General features: G+C 48.4%; 1 protein-coding gene across 1 annotated transcript in view; it reads right to left on the bottom strand.

Annotated features, from left to right (window-relative positions):
- Positions 1-20000, bottom strand: part of LOC139584249 (reelin-like) — a 356507-nt gene that overhangs the window by 198241 nt on the left and 138266 nt on the right. The gene's annotated exons all lie outside the window — the stretch shown is intronic.

Genomic DNA, 20000 nt, shown 5'->3' with positions numbered 1-20000 from the left:
GGGGAGGAGAAGAGAGGAAGAGGGAGAGAGAAGGAAGGAGGAGAGAATGGGGAGGAGAGAGGGGGGAGGAGGAGAGCGAAGGGAGGAGGAGAGAAAAGGGAGGAGGAGAGAGAAGGGAGGAGGAATGCGAGGGGAGGAGGAGAGAGAGTGGAGGAGGAAAGAGAGGGGAGGAGGAAAGAGAGGAGAGGAGGAGAGAAGGGAGGAGGAGAGAGATGGGGAGGAGATAGAGGGGAGGAGGAGAGAGAAGGAAGGAAGAGAGAGAGGGGAGGAGAGAGGGGGAGGAGAGAGAGGGGACGAGGAAAGAGAAGGGACCAGGAGAGAGAGAGAGGGGAGGAGGAGAGAGAGAGGGGGGGAGAGAGAGTTAGTGAGAGCTTGCATTTTCATTTTGCGTGGCGTCAATTCATAAAACATCTTAGTATGTTACCGATGAGATTATTTTATGACTATCTAAGAGGGGATTTACATAACTCAACACATTTTTTTTCTGTTTGTTCTGTTTCAGAACAAAGACCTGAGCCACACAGGATTAAAGTCATGAAAGAATGAAGCTCCTCCAGCAATGTTTCGACCCAAGGTCTTCATCAGGCTGGAGGACTGGTGCTTGGCCAGTGGCCGCACAGAGGAGAGACTAAGGATGGATCTCAAATGGCACCCTATTCCCTACATAGTGCACTACTTTCCTATAGGCTCTGATCAAAGTAGTGCACTATGTAGGGAATAGGGTGCCATTAGAAACGTAACGTTTGTCATTTGTCATTTTTATTAGGATCCCCATTAGTTAACGCCGTAACGCTAGCTAATATTCCTGGGTTCAACACCAATTAACAAGACATTACAAACAACCACAAATAAGACTTCACAAACATTCAACACTGGAGCTCCCCAGGGGTGTGTGCTCAGTCCCCCCTTGTACTCCTTGTTCCCCCACGACTGCATGGCCAGGCACGACTCCAACACCGTCCTTAAGTTTGCAGACGACACAACAGTGCCTGATCACCGACGAGACAGCCTATAGGGAGGAAGTCAGAGACCTGGCCGGGAGGTGCCAGAATAACAACCTATCCCTCAACGTAACCAAGACTAAGGAGATGATTGTGGACAACAGGAAAAGGAGGACCGAGCACGCCCCCATTCTCATTGACAGGGCTGTAGGGGAGCAGGTTGAGAGCTTCAAGTTCCTTGGTGTCCACATCAACAACAAACTAGATTGGTCCAAACACACCAAGACAGTCGTGAAGAGGGCACGACAAAGCCTCAGGAAACGAAAAAGATTTGGCATGGGTCCTGAGATTGTCAAAACATTCTACAGCTGCAACATCGAGAGCATCCTGACCGGTTACATCACTGCCTGGTACGGCAATTGCTCGGCCTCCGACCGCAAGGCACTACAAAGGGTAGTGCGTACGGCCCAGTACATCACTGGGGCAAAGCTGCCTGCCATCCAGGACCTCTACACCAGGCGGTGTCAGAGGAAGGCCCTAAAAATTGTCAAAGACCCCAGCCACCCCAGTCATAGACTGTTCTCTCTACTACCGCATGGCAAGTGGTACCGGAGTGCCAAGTCTAGGACAAAAAGGTTTCTCAACAGTTTTTAACCCCAAGCCATAAGACTCCTGAACAGGTAATCAAATGGCTACCCGGACTATTTGCATTGTGTGCCCCCCCCCCGCCCCAACCCCTCTTTTTACGCTGCTGCTACTCGCTGTTTATCATATATGCACAGTCACTTTAGCTATACATTCATGTACATACTACTTCAATTGGCCTGACCAACCAGTGCCCCCGCACATTGGCTAACCGGGCTATTTGCATTGTGTCCCGCCAACCCCTCTTTTACGCTACTGCTACTCTCTGTTCATCATATATGCATAGTCACTTTAACCATATCTACATGTACATACTACCTCAATCAGCCTGACTAACGTAAACTCACGTAAACTCGTACATCGCCTTGGTCCGTACAATTGCCTTTATTTTAGCGCCCCAAAACGTAATACTTCCAGATCAACTGTAATGTCAATACCATTGTAAAGTACAATTTCTCCCCTTTCCAACAGAATCTATTACATGACCTAAATGCAGCCCGTTTCTGCATAATTCAAACAGGCAATGAGCTTCTTCGGGTCTTTTTAAAAATGGCGGGTGGGGAAGCGAAACTAATGCGTGAGAGTGATAAGGAGAGATATTGTGTGGGAAAATAGCTTTTTTTCACTCGATCTGTCCAACTTATCACCTTATCGCCTCTAAAATGTAAATGAAACACTATAAAGAGTTTATATAATGTGTCATTACATACCTATTTGAAGGTTTGTGTCGAATTTGAATCGGGTTTTTAGGGTGGTGCTAAAGTGATCTTAGAAGTAAACAGCGGCTTTGAGAATGATGATCGCATGCAATGAAGACGCAAAAAATTACTAGGTATCCCCCCTTATCCCCGTCACTGTCCATTTCTTGTTTTTAAACGATGAGAGAAGTGCTACACCTGGTGGAGAGAGATTGTAAGACAGAAATAGTTGCTTTATGCGTGCTGTACGTTACGACATGACACGTCACGATGTAACAGAGGGTCAGTTTTTTCAACTTTTCTCCAATACTATAGAGCCATTACCATGTCGATCAACGCTTGAATAGAAACGTAGATCACACCCCAGATTTTGAAGTCAACACAGTCGCTACAGTCCCATTAGTTTTCTTTGCAGCCTCGTTTGAATGTCGCGGTTGCGCACATTTGTACGGAATGGGGTGAGTTTACGTTAACGGTGTCTGTATGTAGCCTCGCTACTTCTATAGCCTCGCTGCTGTATATAGCCTGTCTTTTACTGTTGTTTTATTTCTTTACCTACCTATTGTTCACCTAATACCTTTTTTGCACTGTTGATTAGAGCCTGTAAGTAAGCATTTCACTGGAAGGTCTACTACACCTGTTGTATTCAGCATTTCACTGTAAGGTCTACACCTGTTGTATTCAGCATTTCACTGTAAGGTCTACACCTGTTGTATTCAGCATTTCACTGTAAGGTCTACACCTGTTGTATTCAGCATTTCACTGTAAGGTCTACACCTGTTGTATTCAGCATTTCACTGTAAGGTCTACACCTGTTGTATTCAGCATTTCACTGTAAGGTCTACACCTGTTGTATTCAGCATTTCACTGTAAGGTCTACACCTGTTGTATTCAGCATTTCACTGTAAGGTCTACACCTGTTGTATTCGGCACACGTGAGAAATAAACTTTGATTTGATTTCATTAGACAATACAGACAGTTAAAATACCTGACAGGAAACACATTTAACATTCAGTTGACGCTTTCTACTTCCTGTCCAGTCATATGGTCTATCACATCAGATGTTTTTTTTTCTTTTTTCTTGAAGGTGAATTTACTTTTTGCCTGAGAAATAGGGATTGGTAAAGAGTACCATTCAGCTGTGGCTCTATATAAAACTGTAGATTTAAGGCATTTTGTCCTTGGCTTGGGTTGTCATAGCTGCCCTGAATTTGCCTGTCTGGTTTGGTGGTTATGCGTGTTGCTAGTATGTACTAATTGGCCTGAAAAATGCTGTGGTTTTTATGAAAAATCAGAAGACTAGATAGTAATTTGTTTTTAACGTGAAGCCATGAGAGATTCTAATGCATTTGGATAATATTCATACGGATCGAGCAATGAAGAGATAATCTGGCAGCCCTGTTTTGAGCCATTTGGAACTTTTTTATTTATTTATTTGCTGCGGATGACCATATAACTGGACAGTACTCTAAGTGTGATAGAACCAGGGATTGACCATATAACCGGACAGTACTCTAAGTGTGATAGAACCAGGGATTGACCATATAACCGGACAGTACTCTAAGTGTGTGTGTGTGTGTGTGTGTGTGTGTGTGTGTGTGTGTGTGTGTGTGTGTGTGTGTGTGTGTGTGTGTGTGTGTGTGTGTGTGTGTGTGTGTGTGTGTGTGTGTGTGTGTGTGTGTGTGTGTGTGTGTGTGTGTGTGTGTGTGTTAGTGTAAATCATAGCCATTACATAAGCGAGGCGACTTTAGAGCAGCTTTGTCATTAGTGTGTGATTACGTCTTACACACTGAACGATCCACATAGTAACAGGGCCATCCACATAGTAACAGGGCCATCCACATAGTAACAGGGCCCTCCACATAGTAACAGGGCCATCCACATGGTAACAGGGCCCTCTACATAGTAACAGGGCCATCCACATAGTAACAGGGTCATCCACATAGTAACAGGGCCATCCACATAGTAACAGGGCCACCCACATAGTAACAGGGCCCTCCACATAGTAACAGATCCCTCCACATGGTAACAGGGCCCTCCACATAGTAACAGGGCCCTCCACATAGTAACAGATCCCTCCACATGGTAACAGGGCCCTCCACATAGTAACAGGGCCCTCCACATAGTAACAGATCCCTCCACATGGTAACAGGTCCCTCCATATGGTAACAGGGCCATCCACATGGTAACAGGGCCATCCACATGGTAACAGGGCCATCCACATAGTAACAGGGCCCTCTACATAGTAACAGGGCCATCCACATGGTAACAGGGCCATCCACATGGTAACAGGGCCATCCACATGGTAACAGGGCCATCCACATGGTAACAGGGCCATCCACATGGTAACAGGGCCATCCACATGGTAACAGGGCCATCCACATAGTAACAGATCCCTCCACATAGTAACAGGGCCATCCACATAGTAACAGGGCCATCCACATAGTAACAGGGCCCTCTACATAGTAACAGGGCCATCCACATAGTAACAGGGCCATGCACATAGTAACAGGGCCATCCACATAGTAACAGGGCCATCCACATAGTAACAGGGCCATCCACATAGTAACAGGGCCATCCACATAGTAACAGGGCCATCCACATAGTAACAGGGCCATGCACATAGTAACAGGGCCATGCACATAGTAACAGGGCCATCCACATAGTAACAGGGCCCTCCACATAGTAACAGGGCCATCCACATAGTAACAGGGCCCTCCACATAGTAACAGGGCCATCCACATAGTAACAGGGCCATCCACATAGTAACAGGGCCCTCCACATAGTAACAGGGCCATGCACATAGTAACAGGGCCATCCACATAGTAACAGGGCCCTCCACATAGTAACAGGGCCATCCACATAGTAACAGGGCCATCCACATAGTAATAGGGCCATCCACATAGTAACAGGGCCATCCACATAGTAACAGGGCCATGCACATAGTAACAGGGCCATGCACATAGTAACAGGGCCATCCACATAGTAACAGGGCCCTCCACATAGTAACAGGGCCATCCACATAGTAACAGGGCCCTCCACATAGTAACAGGGCCATCCACATAGTAACAGGGCCATCCACATAGTAACAGGGCCCTCCACATAGTAACAGGGCCATGCACATAGTAACAGGGCCATCCACATAGTAACAGGGCCCTCCACATAGTAACAGGGCCATGCACATAGTAACAGGGCCATCCACATAGTAACAGGGCCCTCCACATAGTAACAGGGCCCTCCACATAGTAACAGGGCCATCCACATAGTAACAGGGCCATGCACATAGTAACAGGGCCATCCACATAGTAACAGGGCCCTCCACATAGTAACAGGGCCATCCACATAGTAACAGGGCCATCCACATAGTAACAGGGCCCTCCACATAGTAACAGGGCCATGCACATAGTAACAGGGCCCTCCACATGGTAACAGGGCCATGCACATAGTAACAGGGCCATCCACATGGTAACAGATCCCTCCACATAGTAACAGGGCCATCCACATAGTAACAGGGCCATCCACATAGTAACAGGGCCATCCACATAGTAACAGGGCCATCCACATAGTAACAGGGCCATCCACATAGTAACAGGGCCATCCACATGGTAACAGGGCCCTCCACATAGTAACAGGGCCATCCACATAGTAACAGGGCCATCCACATAGTAACAGGGCCATCCACATAGTAACAGGGCCCTCCAAATAGTAACAGGGCCCTCCACATAGTAACAGGGCCCTCCACATAGTAACAGGGCCATCCACATAGTAACAGGGCCATCCACATAGTAACAGGGCCATCCACATAGTAACAGGGCCATCCACATAGTAACAGGGCCATCCACATAGTAACAGGGCCCTCCACATAGTAACAGGGTCCTCCACATAGTAACAGGGCCCTCCACATAGTAACAGGGCCATCCACATAGTAACAGGTCCCTCCACATAGTAACAGGGCCATCCACATAGTAACAGGTCCCTCCACATAGTAACAGGGTCATCCACATAGTAACAGGGCCCTCCACATAGTAACAGGGCCATGCACATAGTAACAGGGCCATCCATATAGTAACAGGGCCATCCACATAGTAACAGGGCCATCCACATAGTAACAGGGCCATCCACATAGTAACAGGGCCCTCCACATAGTAACAGGGCCCTCCACATAGTAACAGGGCCCTCCACATAGTAACAGGGCCATCCACATAGTAACAGGGCCATCCACATAGTAACAGGGCCCTCCACATAGTAACAGGGCCATGCACATAGTAACAGGGCCATCCACATAGTAACAGGGCCCTCCACATAGTAACAGGGCCCTCCACATAGTAACAGGGCCATCAACATAGTAACAGGGCCATGCACATAGTAACAGGGCCATCCACATAGTAACAGGGCCCTCCACATAGTAACAGGGCCATCCACATAGTAACAGGGCCATCCACATAGTAACAGGGCCCTCCACATAGTAACAGGGCCATGCACATAGTAACAGGGCCCTCCACATGGTAACAGGGCCATGCACATAGTAACAGGGCCATCCACATGGTAACAGATCCCTCCACATAGTAACAGGGCCATCCACATAGTAACAGGGCCCTCCACATAGTAACAGGGCCATCCACATAGTAACAGGGCCATCCACATAGTAACAGGGCCCTCCACATAGTAACAGATCCCTCCACATGGTAACAGGGCCCTCCACATAGTAACAGGGCCCTCCACATAGTAACAGATCCCTCCACATGGTAACAGGGCCCTCCACATAGTAACAGGGCCCTCCACATAGTAACAGATCCCTCCACATGGTAACAGGTCCCTCCATATGGTAACAGGGCCATCCACATGGTAACAGGGCCATCCACATGGTAACAGGGCCATCCACATAGTAACAGGGCCATCCACATAGTAACAGGGCCCTCTACATAGTAACAGGGCCATCCACATGGTAACAGGGCCATCCACATGGTAACAGGGCCATCCACATGGTAACAGGGCCATCCACATGGTAACAGGGCCATCCACATGGTAACAGGGCCATCCACATGGTAACAGGGCCATCCACATAGTAACAGATCCCTCCACATAGTAACAGGGCCATCCACATAGTAACAGGGCCATCCACATAGTAACAGGGCCCTCTACATAGTAACAGGGCCATCCACATAGTAACAGGGCCATGCACATAGTAACAGGGCCATCCACATAGTAACAGGGCCATCCACATAGTAACAGGGCCATCCACATAGTAACAGGGCCATCCACATAGTAACAGGGCCATCCACATAGTAACAGGGCCATGCACATAGTAACAGGGCCATGCACATAGTAACAGGGCCATCCACATAGTAACAGGGCCCTCCACATAGTAACAGGGCCATCCACATAGTAACAGGGCCCTCCACATAGTAACAGGGCCATCCACATAGTAACAGGGCCATCCACATAGTAACAGGGCCCTCCACATAGTAACAGGGCCATGCACATAGTAACAGGGCCATCCACATAGTAACAGGGCCCTCCACATAGTAACAGGGCCATCCACATAGTAACAGGGCCATCCACATAGTAATAGGGCCATCCACATAGTAACAGGGCCATCCACATAGTAACAGGGCCATGCACATAGTAACAGGGCCATGCACATAGTAACAGGACCATCCACATAGTAACAGGGCCCTCCACATAGTAACAGGGCCATCCACATAGTAACAGGGCCCTCCACATAGTAACAGGGCCATCCACATAGTAACAGGGCCATCCACATAGTAACAGGGCCCTCCACATAGTAACAGGGCCATGCACATAGTAACAGGGCCATCCACATAGTAACAGGGCCCTCCACATAGTAACAGGGCCATGCACATAGTAACAGGGCCATCCACATAGTAACAGGGCCCTCCACATAGTAACAGGGCCCTCCACATAGTAACAGGGCCATCCACATAGTAACAGGGCCATGCACATAGTAACAGGGCCATCCACATAGTAACAGGGCCCTCCACATAGTAACAGGGCCATCCACATAGTAACAGGGCCATCCACATAGTAACAGGGCCCTCCACATAGTAACAGGGCCATGCACATAGTAACAGGGCCCTCCACATGGTAACAGGGCCATGCACATAGTAACAGGGCCATCCACATGGTAACAGATCCCTCCACATAGTAACAGGGCCATCCACATAGTAACAGGGCCCTCCACATAGTAACAGGGCCATCCACATAGTAACAGGGCCATCCACATAGTAACAGGGTCATCCACATAGTAACAGGGCCCTCCACATAGTAACAGGGCCCTCCACATAGTAACAGGGCCCTCCACATAGTAACAGGGCCATCCACATAGTAACAGGGCCATCCACATAGTAACAGGGCCATCCACATAGTAACAGGGCCATCCACATAGTAACAGGGCCATCCACATAGTAACAGGGCCCTCCACATAGTAACAGGGCCATCCACATAGTAACAGGGCCATCCACATAGTAACAGGGCCATCCACATAGTAACAGGGCCCTCCAAATAGTAACAGGGCCCTCCACATAGTAACAGGGCCCTCCACATAGTAACAGGGCCATCCACATAGTAACAGGGCCATCCACATAGTAACAGGGCCATCCACATAGTAACAGGGCCATCCACATAGTAACAGGGCCATCCACATAGTAACAGGGCCCTCCACATAGTAACAGGGCCATCCACATAGTAACAGGGTCCTCCACATAGTAACAGGGCCCTCCACATAGTAACAGGGCCATCCACATAGTAACAGGTCCCTCCACATAGTAACAGGGCCATCCACATAGTAACAGGGTCATCCACATAGTAACAGGGCCCTCCACATAGTAACAGGGCCCTCCACATAGTAACAGGGCCCTCCACATAGTAACAGGGCCATCCACATAGTAACAGGGCCATCCACATAGTAACAGGGCCATCCACATAGTAACAGGGCCATCCACATAGTAACAGGGCCATCCACATAGTAACAGGGCCCTCCACATAGTAACAGGGCCATCCACATAGTAACAGGGCCATCCACATAGTAACAGGGCCATCCACATAGTAACAGGGCCATCCACATAGTAACAGGGCCCTCCAAATAGTAACAGGGCCCTCCACATAGTAACAGGGCCCTCCACATAGTAACAGGGCCATCCACATAGTAACAGGGCCATCCTCATAGTAACAGGGCCATCCACATAGTAACAGGGCCATCCACATAGTAACAGGGCCATCCACATAGTAACAGGGACCTCCACATAGTAACAGGGCCATCCACATAGTAACAGGGTCCTCCACATAGTAACAGGGCCCTCCACATGGTAACAGGGCCATGCACATAGTAACAGGGCCATCCACATGGTAACAGATCCCTCCACATAGTAACAGGGCCATCCACATAGTAACAGGGCCCTCCACATAGTAACAGGGCCATCCACATAGTAACAGGGCCATCCACATAGTAACAGGGCCCTCCACATAGTAACAGGGCCCTCCACATAGTAACAGGGCCCTCCACATAGTAACAGGGCCATCCACATAGTAACAGGGCCATCCACATAGTAACAGGGCCATCCACATAGTAACAGGGCCATCCACATAGTAACAGGGCCATCCACATAGTAACAGGGCCATCCACATAGTAACAGGGCCATCCACATAGTAACAGGGCCATCCACATAGTAACAGGGCCCTCCAAATAGTAACAGGGCCCTCCACATAGTAACAGGGCCCTCCACATAGTAACAGGGCCATCCACATAGTAACAGGGCCATCCACATAGTAACAGGGCCATCCACATAGTAACAGGGCCATCCACATAGTAACAGGGCCATCCACATAGTAACAGGGCCCTCCACATAGTAACAGGGCCATCCACATAGTAACAGGGCCATCCACATAGTAACAGGGCCCTCCACATAGTAACAGGGCCCTCCACATAGTAACAGGGCCCTTCACATAGTAACAGGGCCCTCCACATAGTAACAGGGCCCTCCACATAGTAACAGGGCCCTCCACATAGTAACAGGGCCCTCCACATAGTAACAGGGCCCTCCACATAGTAACAGGGCCCTCCACATAGTAACAGGGCCATGCACATAGTAACAGGGCCATCCATATAGTAACAGGGCCATCCACATAGTAACAGGGCCATCCACATAGTAACAGGGCCATCCACATAGTAACAGGGCCCTCCACATAGTAACAGGGCCCTCCACATAGTAACAGGGCCATCCACATAGTGACAGGGCCATCCACATAGTAACAGGGCCATCCACATAGTAACAGGGCCATCCACATAGTAACAGGGCCATCCACATAGTAACAGGGCCCTCCACATAGTAACAGGGCCATCCACATAGTAACAGGGCCATCCACATAGTAACAGGGCCATCCACATAGTAACAGGGCCATCCACATAGTAACAGGGCCCTCCAAATAGTAACAGGGCCATCCACATAGTAACAGGGCCATCCACATAGTAACAGGGCCCTCCACATAGTAACAGGGCCATCCACATAGTAACAGGGCCCTCCACATAGTAACAGGGCCCTCCACATAGTAACAGGGCCATCCACATAGTAACAGGTCCCTCCACATAGTAACAGGGCCATCCATATAGTAACAGGTCCCTCCACATAGTAAAAGGGTCATCCACATAGTAACAGGGCCCTCCACATAGTAACAGGGCCATGCACATAGTAACAGGGCCATCCATATAGTAACAGGGCCATCCACATAGTAACAGGGCCATCCACATAGTAACAGGGCCATCCACATAGTAACAGGGCCCTCCACATAGTAACAGGGCCCTCCACATAGTAACAGGGCCATCCACATAGTAACAGGGCCATCCACATAGTAACAGGGCCATCCACATAGTAACAGGGCCATCCACATAGTAACAGGGCCATCCACATAGTAACAGGGACCTCCACATAGTAACAGGGCCATCCACATAGTAACAGGGTCCTCCACATAGTAACAGGGCCCTCCACATGGTAACAGGGCCATGCACATAGTAACAGGGCCATCCACATGGTAACAGATCCCTCCACATAGTAACAGGGCCATCCACATAGTAACAGGGCCCTCCACATAGTAACAGGGCCATCCACATAGTAACAGGGCCATCCACATAGTAACAGGGCCCTCCACATAGTAACAGGGCCCTCCACATAGTAACAGGGCCCTCCACATAGTAACAGGGCCATCCACATAGTAACAGGGCCATCCACATAGTAACAGGGCCATCCACATAGTAACAGGGCCATCCACATAGTAACAGGGCCATCCACATAGTAACAGGGCCATCCACATAGTAACAGGGCCATCCACATAGTAACAGGGCCATCCACATAGTAACAGGGCCCTCCAAATAGTAACAGGGCCCTCCACATAGTAACAGGGCCCTCCACATAGTAACAGGGCCATCCACATAGTAACAGGGCCATCCACATAGTAACAGGGCCATCCACATAGTAACAGGGCCATCCACATAGTAACAGGGCCATCCACATAGTAACAGGGCCCTCCACATAGTAACAGGGCCATCCACATAGTAACAGGGCCATCCACATAGTAACAGGGCCCTCCACATAGTAACAGGGCCCTCCACATAGTAACAGGGCCCTTCACATAGTAACAGGGCCCTCCACATAGTAACAGGGCCCTCCACATAGTAACAGGGCCCTCCACATAGTAACAGGGCCCTCCACATAGTAACAGGGCCATGCACATAGTAACAGGGCCATCCATATAGTAACAGGGCCATCCACATAGTAACAGGGCCATCCACATAGTAACAGGGCCATCCACATAGTAACAGGGCCCTCCACATAGTAACAGGGCCCTCCACATAGTAACAGGGCCATCCACATAGTGACAGGGCCATCCACATAGTAACAGGGCCATCCACATAGTAACAGGGCCATCCACATAGTAACAGGGCCATCCACATAGTAACAGGGTCATCCACATAGTAACAGGGCCATCCACATAGTAACAGGGCCATCCACATAGTAACAGGGCCATCCACATAGTAACAGGGCCCTCCATATAGTAACAGGGCCATCCATATAGTAACAGGGCCCTCCATATAGTAACAGGGCCATCCATATAGTAAAAGGGCCATCCACATAGTAACAGGGCCCTCCACATGGTAACAGGGCCATCCACATAGTAACAGGGCCCTCCACATGGTAACAGGGCCATCCACATAGTAACAGGGCCCTCCATATAGTAAAAGGGCCATCCACATAGTAACAGGGCCCTCCACATGGTAACAGGGCCATCCACATAGTAACAGGGCCCTCCATATAGTAAAAGGGCCATCCACATAGTAACAGGGCCCTCCATATAGTAAAAGGGCCATCCACATAGTAACAGGGCCATCCACATAGTAACAGGGCCCTCCACATAGTAACAGGGCCCTCCACATAGTAACAGGGCCATCCACATAGTAACAGGGCCCTCCACATAGTAACAGGGCACTCCACATAGTAACAGGGCCCTCCACATAGTAACAGGGCCCTCCACATAGTAACAGGGCCCTCCACATAGTAACAGGGCCCTCCACATAGTAACAGGGCCATCCACATAGTAACAGGGCCATCCACATAGTAACAGGGCCATCCACATAGTAACAGGGCCATCCAAATAGTAACAGGGCCCTCCACATAGTAACAGGGCCATCCACATAGTAACAGGGCCATCCACATAGTAACAGGGTCATCCACATAGTAACAGGGCCATCCACATAGTAACAGGGCCATCCACATAGTAACAGGGCCATCCACATAGTAACAGGGCCCTCCACATAGTAACAGGGCCATCCACATAGTAACAGGGCCCTCCACATAGTAACAGGGTCATCCACATAGTAACAGGGTCATCCACATAGTAACAGATCCCTCCACATAGTAACAGGGCCCTCCACATAGTAACAGGGTCATCCACATAGTAACAGGGCCCTCCACATAGTAACAGGGTCATCCACATAGTAACAGGGCCATCCACATAGTAACAGGGTCATCCACATAGTAACAGGGCCCTCCACATAGTAACAGGGCCATCCACATAGTAACAGGGCCATCCACATAGTAACAGGGCCATCTACATAGTAACAGGGTCATCCACATAGTAACAGGGCCCTCCACATAGTAACAGGGCCATCCACATAGTAACAGGGCCATCCACATAGTAACAGGGCCATCTACATAGTAACAGGGCCATCCACATAGAAACAGGGCCATCCATATAATAACAGGGCCCTCCACATAGTAACAGGGCCATCCACATAGTAACAGGGCCATCTACATAGTAACAGGGCCATCCACATAGTAACAGGGCCATCCACATAGTAACAGGGCCCTCCACATAGTAACAGGGCCCTCCAAATAGTAACAGGGCCATCCACATAGTAACAGGGCCATCCACATAGTAACAGGGTCATCCACATAGTAACAGGGCCATCCACATAGTAACAGGGCCCTCCACATAGTAACAGGGCCATCCACATAGTAACAGGGCCCTCCACATAGTAACAGGGCCATCTACATAGTACCAGGGTCATCCACATAGTAACAGGGCCATCCACATAGTAACAGGGCCATCCACATAGAAACAGGGCCCTCCATATAGTAAAAGGGCCATCCACATAGTAACAGGGCCCTCCACATAGTAACAGGGCCCTCCACATAGTAACATGGCCATCCACATAGTAACAGGGCCCTCCACATAGTAACAAGGCCCTCCACATAGTAACAGGGCCCTCCACATAGTAACAGGGCCCTCCACATAGTAACAGGGCCATCCACATAGTAACAGGGCCATCCACATAGTAACAGGGCCATCCACATAGTAACAGGGCCATCCACCTAGTAACAGGGCCATCCACATAGTAACAGGGCCCTCCACATAGTAACAGGGCCATCCACATAGTAACAGGGCCATCCACATAGTAACAGGGTCATCCACATAGTAACAGGGCCATCCACATAGTAACAGGGCCATCCACATAGTAACAGGGCCATCCACATAGTAACAGGGCCATCCACATAGAAACAGGGCCATCCATATAATAACAGGGCCCTCCACATAGTAACAGGGCCATCCACATAGTAACAGGGCCATCTACATAGTAACAGGGCCATCCACATAGTAACAGGGCCATCCACATAGTAACAGGGCCCTCCACATAGTAACAGGGCCATCCACATAGTAACAGGGCCATCCACATAGTGACAGGGCCATCCACATAGTAACAGGGTCATCCACATAGTAACAGGGCCATCCACATAGTAACAGGGCCCTCCACATAGTAACAGGGCCATCCACATAGTAACAGGGCCCTCCACATAGTAACAGGTCCCTCCACATAGTAACAGGGCCATCTACATAGTACCAGGGTCATCCACATAGTAACAGGGCCATCCACATAGTAACAGGGCCATCCACATAGAAACAGGGCCATCCATATAGTAACAGGGCCCTCCAAATAGTAACAGGGCCATCCACATAGTAACAGGGCCATCCACATAGTAACAGGGTCATCCACATAGTAACAGGGCCCTCCACATAGTAACAGGGCCATCCACATAGTAACAGGGCCATCCACATAGTAACAGGGCCATATACATAGTAACAGGGCCATCCACATAGTAACAGGGCCATCCACATAGTAACAGGGCCATCCACATAGTAACAGGGCCCTCCACATAGTAACAGGGCCATCCACATAGTAACAGGGCCCTCCACATAGTAACAGGTCCCTCCACATAGTAACAGGGCCATCTACATAGTAACAGGGTCATCCACATAGTAACAGGGCCATCCACATAGTAACAGGGCCATCCACATAGAAACAGGGCCATCCATATAGTAACAGGGCCCTCCAAATAGTAACAGGGTCATCCACATAGTAGCAGATCCCTCCACATAGTAACAGGGCCCTCCACATAGTAACAGGGCCATCCACATAGTAACAGGGCCATCCACATAGTAACAGGGCCATCCACATAGAAACAGGGCCATCCATATAGTAACAGGGCCCTCCAAATAGTAACAGGGCCATCCACATAGTAACAGGGCCATCCACATAGTAACAGGGCCCTCCAAATAGTAACAGGGCCCTCCACATAGTAACAGGGCCCTCCACATAGTAACAGGGCCCTCCACATAGTAACAGGGCCCTCCACATAGTAACAGGGCCCTCCACATAGTAACAGGGCCCTCCACATAGTAACAGGGTCATCCACATAGTAACAGGGCCCTCCATATAGTAACAGGGCCATCCACATAGTAACAGGGCCCTCCACATAGTAACAGGGCCATCCACATAGTAACAGGGCCCCCCACATAGTAACAGGGCCCTCCATATAGTAACATGGCCCTCCACATAGTAACAGGGCCATCCACATAGTAACAGGGCCCTCCACATAGTAACAGGGTCATCCATATAGTAACAGGGCCATCCACATAGTAACAAGGCCCTCCACATAGTAACAGGGCCATCCACATGGTAACAGGGCCATTCACATAGTAACAGGTCCCTCCACTCTGTTAGATTCATACATTAGTTTTCATCACAGTGCTGTAGACTACTATAGGTTCAGGGTAGACAGACAGAGAGACCACTGTATATTTTTCTCTCATTAGTGACACACAGACACACACACAAACGAACGTGGTAGACGGAGAGGAGTCGTCAACATGTTGTACTGGTATGTTTGGAATGCCACATCTGTTGAATATGTTTTTATATAAGAATCAAAGACAATAGCAGGACTATGAGTCACAATAACCCAAACATGTGAGGACGGCTTTGTAGTATTTATTATGTATTCACAAAGACCAAACAACTCTCTCTCTCTCTCTCTCTCTCTCTCTCTCTCTCTCTCTCTCTCTCTCTCTCTCTCTCTCTCTCTCTCTCTCTCTCTCTCTCTCTCTCTCTCTCTCTCTCTCTCTCTCTCTCTCTCTCTCTCTCTCTCTCTCTCTCTCTCTCTCTCTCTCTCTCTCTCTCTCTCTCTCTCTCTGTCTCTCTCCCTCTCTCTCTCTCTCGGTCCCCCTCTCTCTAGTTCCCCCTCTCTCTCGTTCCCCCTCTCTCTCGTTCCCCCTCTCTCTCGTTCCCCCTCTCTCTCTCGTTCCCCCTCTCTCTCTCTCTCTCTCTCTCACTCTCTATCTCTCTCTCTCTCTCTCTCTCGTTCCCCCTCTCCCCAGACAGAGACAGATGCAGGCATCGCCAGGTTCTTTGTTTTCAGCTTGTTGCTTAACTAAAGCATTTGAATAATAGGGATGTTTTTCTACTCCTGGAAATTAAATAAATATCTATTTTATTTGCATTGTACGCCTGAGTATATTTAGCAACGGGGAATAGAAGCTGGGAGAGCGATGCTGAGGGTGTGTGTGTGTGTATGTCCGTGTGTGACCATGTCAGTGAGTCCCGATGCTGTTGTGTCCTGGAGTGCATCACTCTGCCTTTTCATCTTCAACCTTCCCTAACCGTCTCTCTCTCTCTCTCTCTCTCTCTCTCTCTCTCTCTCTCTCTCTCTCTCTCTCTCTCTCTCTCTCTCTCTCTCTCTCTCTCTCTCTCTCTCTCTCTCTCTCTCTCTCTCTCTCTCTCTCTCTCTCTCTCTCTCTCTCTCTCTCTCTCTCTCTCTCTCTCTGTCTCTCTCCCTCTCTCTCGGTCCCCCTCTCTCTAGTTCCCCCTCTCTCTCGTTCCCCCTCTCTCTCGTTCCCCCTCTCTCTCGTTCCCCCTCTCTCTCTCTCTCTCTCTCTCTCTCAATTCAATTCAATTCAATTCAAGGGGCTTTATTGGCATGGGAAACATGTGTTAACATTGCCAAAGCAAGTGAGGTAGATATTATACAAAAGTGAAATAAACAATACAAATTAACAGTAAACATTACACATACAGAAGTTTCAAAACAATAAATATGGGTTGTATTTACAATGGTGTTTGTTCTTCACTGGTTGCCCTTTTCTTGTGGCAACAGGTCACAAATCTTGCTGCTGTGATGGCACACTGTGGAATTTCTCCCAGTAGATATGGGAGTTTATCAACATTGGATTTGTTTTCAAATTCTTTGTGGATCTGTGTAATCTGAGGGAAATATGTCTCTCTAATATGGTCATACATTGGGCAGGAGGTTAGGAAGTGCAGCTCAGTTTCCACCTCATTTTGTGGGCAGTGTGCACATAGCCTGTCTTCTCTTGAGAGCCATGTCTGCCTACGGCGGCCTTTCTCAATAGCAAGGCTATGCTCACTGAGTCTGTACATAGTCAAAGCTTTCCTTAAGTTTGGGTCAGTCACAGTGGTCAGGTATTCTGCCACTGTGTACTCTCTGTTTAGGGCCAAATAGCATTCTAGTTTGCTCTGTTTTTTTGTTAATTCTTTCCAATGTGTCAAGTAATTATCTTTTTGTTTTCTCATGATTTGGTTGGGTCTAATTGTGCTGTTGTCCTGGGGCTCTGTGGGGTGTGTTTGTGTTTGTGAACAGAGCCCCAGAACCAGCTTGCTTAGGGGACTCTTCTCCAGGTTCATCTCTCTGTAGGTGATGGCTTTGTTATGGAAGGTTTGGGAATCGCTTCCTTTTAGGTGGTTGTAGAATTTAACGTCTCTTTTCTGGATTTTGATAATTAGTGGATATCGGCCTAATTCTGCTCTGCATGCATTATTTGGTGTTCTACGTTGTACACGGAGGATATTTTTGCAGAATTCTGCATGCAGAGTCTCAATTTGGTTGAGACTCTCTCTCTCTCTCTCTCTCTCTCTCTCTCTCTCTCTCTCTCTCTCTCTCTCTCTCTCTCTCTCTCTCTCTCTCTCTCTCTCTCTCTCTCTCTTTCTCTTTCTCTCTCTCTGTCTCTGTCTCTGTCTCTGTCTCTGTCTCTGTCTCTGTCTCTGTCTCTGTCTCTGTCTCTGTCTCTGTCTCTCTCTCTCTCTGTCTCTCTCCCTCTCTCTCGGTCCCCCTCTCTCTAGTTCCCCCTCTCTCTCGTTCCCCCTCTCTCTCGTTCCCCCTCTCTCTCGTTCCCCCTCTCTCTCTCTCTCTCTCTCAATTCAATTCAATTCAATTCAAGGGGCTTTATTGGCATGGGAAACATGTGTTAACATTGCCAAAGCAAGTGAGGTAGATATTATACAAAAGTGAAATAAACAATACAAATTAACAGTAAACATTACACATACAGAAGTTTCAAAACAATAAATATGGGTTGTATTTACAATGGTGTTTGTTCTTCACTGGTTGCCCTTTTCTTGTGGCAACAGGTCACAAATCTTGCTGCTGTGATGGCACACTGTGGAATTTCTCCCAGTAGATATGGGAGTTTATCAACATTGGATTTGTTTTCAAATTCTTTGTGGATCTGTGTAATCTGAGGGAAATATGTCTCTCTAATATGGTCATACATTGGGCAGGAGGTTAGGAAGTGCAGCTCAGTTTCCACCTCATTTTGTGGGCAGTGTGCACATAGCCTGTCTTCTCTTGAGAGCCATGTCTGCCTACGGCGGCCTTTCTCAATAGCAAGGCTATGCTCACTGAGTCTGTACATAGTCAAAGCTTTCCTTAAGTTTGGGTCAGTCACAGTGGTCAGGTATTCTGCCACTGTGTACTCTCTGTTTAGGGCCAAATAGCATTCTAGTTTGCTCTGTTTTTTTGTTAATTCTTTCCAATGTGTCAAGTAATTATCTTTTTGTTTTCTCATGATTTGGTTGGATCTAATTGTGCTGTTGTCCTGGGGCTCTGTGGGGTGTGTTTGTGTTTGTGAACAGAGCCCCAGAACCAGCTTGCTTAGGGGACTCTTCTCCAGGTTCATCTCTCTGTAGGTGATGGCTTTGTTATGGAAGGTTTGGGAATCGCTTCCTTTTAGGTGGTTGTAGAATTTAACGGCTCTTTTCTGGATTTTGATAATTAGTGGGTATCGGCCTAATTCTGCTCTGCATGCATTATTTGGTGTTCTACGTTGTACACGGAGGATATTTTTGCAGAATTCTGCATGCAGAGTCTCAATTTGGTTGAGACTCTCTCTCTCTCTCTCTCTCTCTCTCTCTCTCTCTCTCTCTCTCTCTCTCTCTCTCTCTCTCTCTCTCTCTCTCTCTCTCTCCCTCTCTCTCTCTCTCTCTCTCTCTCTCTCTCTCTCTCTCTCTCTCTCTCTCTCTCTCTCTCTCTCTCTCTCTCTCTCTCTCTCTCTCTCTCTCTCTCTCTCTCTCTCTCTCTCTCTCTCACGCTTGCACTCCCTCCTCTAAATTCCCTCTTTCTTTTCTCTCTTTTTCATCTTTCACCCGTTCGTTCCCTTGTTTGTTCCCCTTATCTATTTGAGAGAGTGAATCTGTCTTGTCCTGTTGGCTTCCATCTAAGACATGGCTTTCTTGGTTTTCCTTCACAGACAGACAGACAGACAGACAGACAGACAGACAGACAGACAGACAGACAGACAGACAGACAGACAGACAGACAGACAGACAGACAGACAGACAGACAGACAGACAGACAGACAGACAGACAGACAGACAGACAGACAGACAGACAGACAGACAGACAGACAGACAGACAGACAGACAGACAGACAGACAGACAGACAGACAGACAGACAGACAGACAGACAGACAGACAGACAGACAGACAGACAGACCAATAGTGGATGCTGAATCCAGTAGAGAACAAAATCTAAAATGTCCTTCCAGCAAATCAGAAATGAGTATTCAACAATGCA

Source organism: Salvelinus alpinus, chromosome 9, assembly GCF_045679555.1.
Source record: "Salvelinus alpinus chromosome 9, SLU_Salpinus.1, whole genome shotgun sequence".
Classification (NCBI taxonomy): domain Eukaryota; kingdom Metazoa; phylum Chordata; class Actinopteri; order Salmoniformes; family Salmonidae; genus Salvelinus; species Salvelinus alpinus.
Note: the sequence above shows the minus strand (reverse complement) of the source record. Positions and strands in the feature narration are given on the sequence as shown.